Source organism: Austrofundulus limnaeus, unplaced genomic scaffold (genome assembly GCF_001266775.1).
Source record: "Austrofundulus limnaeus strain Quisiro unplaced genomic scaffold, Austrofundulus_limnaeus-1.0 Scaffold113, whole genome shotgun sequence".
Taxonomy (NCBI): Eukaryota; Metazoa; Chordata; class Actinopteri; order Cyprinodontiformes; family Rivulidae; genus Austrofundulus; species Austrofundulus limnaeus.
The window spans coordinates 1808145-1811827 of record NW_013952515.1 but is presented as its reverse complement, the minus strand read 5'-3'; positions in this window follow the sequence as shown (position 1 = coordinate 1811827).

Sequence of the window (3683 nt, the reverse complement as noted above, 5' to 3'; positions counted from 1 at the left end):
GGTCCGTGGAGATGACAGCGCCTGCTGTAACGCAGGAGGAAAGGAGCGAGGAAACAGTGGATAACGGGATGTTTATTGTTTTTTTTTAATTTTAATTTTTATTTATTTTTTTAAACGTCCGTTCAACGCCGTGTTCAACTAAATAGACAACAACTAACCAGCTTTAATATCACATTCTGGAGATGTCTGTAAATTTCAGGAAAATTTCCGGTTTTGGTTATCTCGTGCAAATGCGTCACATAAAACAATGACACCCACTCCGTGTTTAGACAGTTTTCTAACTCATTCTCCCTTTAATGTATAATTTCCCTGCATCTAAAAATCATTTCTGATCCCACGGAGAGGACAATCTGAGGAGAATCTCACACGCTGTACACATTTACATCTATTTAACATATTTAAATGGAGGCGTGTCAGGGGAGGTTTCTCACGTGCGCTAAGTTCCACGTTCAATGGGATGTATAAAGGAAAGGTGCGCAGGAACATGCGTACGCATGGATTTATACATCTGAATATTTTGGTGCGGCGCACATTTCTAAATTTGTCCGTACGTCAACTTTTAGTGTGAAAACTGCGCAATCCTTTATGCACGAGGCCCCTGGAGTTTAGGCTGCCCTAGYGGTGTCGTTAGGTGCTGGATGTTTGTTGACGTTAGCTGTTACTGCTAGCATGATGAACAATATCAGAACAAACACACCCTGGCAAAAAAAAATAAACTATCGTGGAGCTGTTTGATACCGAGGTTGTGGATCCACCCGCTGAATAAAAAGTTCTACACCTTCTTCTTCTTCTGAATTTTTTTTTGGCGGTTGGCAAAAAACGTTTGGTGTGCATTACCGCCACTGACTGGTAGGGAGTGTGGTTCAGATGTTAAGCATTTCTAAATTGTTGTTTTTGTACAAACTATATATTCAAACTTTATTAATCAATTTTTTTAAATCTTATTATTATTTGTATTGATTTGCTCCCTAAATACTTTTGGAAAGTGTCTATTATGTTTATTTTTTTTCTTTATTCCTTTCAAACTCTCCTCATATTTTCTCTCTTTTTTATATTTATAACATTCTAATACAACATGTTCTATTGTTTCATCCTTTCCACAGTGATTAATTTCCTCGTATCATGCTTTTTTATTTTAAATAAGTTCTACACCTCCCGTTGTTTATGGGCTTTCATCAGCTGTTCGGTGTAGTTAGCACCCAGTTAGTGCCGCACCGTCCAGACTGGTAAGGGGACCGAAGATTTCCCCTGTAGTCCACTAGGTGCTCAATCTTCTTCTCTTCCCTCTTATAATTGAAATAATCACCTGCTTCCTCRTCAAAGTCCTCACTCWGTCTCTGACTGTTTTTTCTTCCATCTCTGCCTTTGAGCGTCTCTCCTCTCTCTGCAAAGGTTCTAACTGCGGCTCAGTCACCATTCCATTTCCCCACTGTGCTTGGTCAATAAAAGTAACATTCACTGACTTCCACAATGTTTTCTTTTCATTTCTTTGAGTGCTCCTGAAAGTCATCAAGTTGCACTTTGGAATGACCTTATTATTGCATCATTTTTGATCTGAATTTGTTTTACAGAATGAAATGTCTGAATGAGTGCTCATCCAAGACTGGTGATTCCATACTTTTTGCCAGGGGTTGTAGTTATACAAATATAATAAATTAAATAAATTTCAGATATCTCATTGCTCACTTCTGGTCTGGCTGTCTCTCCATCTCTGCCAAACCTTATTTAACTTCCACCTCTTTTTATTTTTATCCTCCTGTAGATTTTTTCCACTTGTCTGATATTTTCAGGCTTCAGTCAGAAAGGAGTTTTTTTTTTGGGGGGGGTTGTTCGGCGGGGTGGGATTCCACCAGAGGGTGGAATGAGGTGTTTTCCCCCCACGAATCAGCCCTCCCTCTTTTGCATCCTCCTGCTGCAACGTGCTTCAAATATGATGAACATTAATAAAAAGAGCCATAATTTTTAATTTATTGTATTATTTAATCAGTGTATAATTATTTATTATTAATTCAGTTAGAATGATTGGAGCACTCATAAACTACACAAGATATGAGCATTTTTTCAGATAGCAGATCCTCCACGTTTTCACTTCCTGACCACCAGCTGAACTTGGCGCTCTCGTGGCACTGCATCGTGACGTCACGTGAAACCCTCCTATTTTATTGTATTTATTGCATTGCATTAAACTGGGGTGAGTTTTTGTTAAAGAGGACATATCGTGCAAAATAAACCTTTTTAACCGTTAAATGCATTTTGTTGTGTATTTGGTGTTTGGTATCCACCCATTCCGTTTTCTCTATTTTCTATTATGTTTCCTGAACTATTACGTCACAGTATTTGTGATGGAACTATAAAATCAGATCAGGACTTGCCAACTATAGATTGGTGGTCTTCAGTTTCCTCTGGCTCTGTGTATGACACAGATATGGTCTGTGTTCATGGTATTGCACCTTCTTATTTGTGTAATCCTTTACAAGCACGTCGTCCAGCTAAAACTCTTTGGTCTGCTGACCAACATCTTTYGGAAGTCCATAGAACAAAGTCCAAACAGTGGGGTGACAGTTCATTTGCTGTACTGATCCAACATTATGGAATTCATTATTTGAGTTGAATAACCTATTTTTTTTTTCAAAGCGAAGCTGAAGACACATTTATTTAGAACTGCTTTTAGCACACTGTAAGACACTGGTATTGTTATTTTTATACCGGTTGGTTTTCATTCTTTATTTTTTATTATTGAACTAATGGAAAGCACTTTGATTCGGTTTGGTTCTGTGCAGCTAAAYCCCTCTATCAAACTAGAATGGGCCGCTCTGGAAGTAGGGGTGGGGGTGTGTGCCTCGTTTGCATTTAAAGAGACAGCCTCAAAGTGAGTTAATCTGAGACACACCTYGGAAAACTGGTGAAAGAGGGGCTTGTGGAGTTACAATAAGGAGGAATTTAGACCAAAGCATTGCAGTTCCACTTTAAATGCTTAAAAGTAAAGGATTTAAAAGCACATGTCTCCTCTAAACAAAAATGTACAAACCTTACGAAAACTGTGGATTTGTGTGCAAGGATGTTGAACAAATACTTGCCCCCTCTATGAATATTGTGGCCCCTTACACYGAAAAATCCTAGATTTTCCACTGTCTGTTTGGAATTTTCAATTACGTAACACGAAACCTCCAAAAGATCTTAAAGTTAAGGAATGCAATGCTGCAAGAACAGGAGAACCTAAACTGGCTTAACCGGAGAGCAAGGCCAAGAAAGGAATAAAGAAAATGCTGTCAGTCAGCGTAATGACTCACTGATGAGGGGGAAGTAGAAGGTTAGACCAAATGAAATGGATCAAAGATCTAATAAAACAAACCACTTACAAAGACTAACAAACAGAAAACTATTTAACCCTTTCATAGCTACTGTACACAAGTACAACCATGTGTGTGTACAACCTCTGCTTCAGGCTGGTATCCAAATCTAAAAATAAAGTTGAATAAAAAAAAGTTCTCTGAATGAAAGTTGCCTAACTGAACAGGAGTGAAAACATATGAAGTGAAAAGGTTTTGTCTMAGACGTATGGAAATATTTTACAAGTACTTTTTATTTTAGATTATTGTGTTTGAATGTATTTTATTTTATATGTATTTGTTTTTGTTTAAAAAGGAGCAGATATTATAAGATTTATTTCTTCTTTCTGCTTC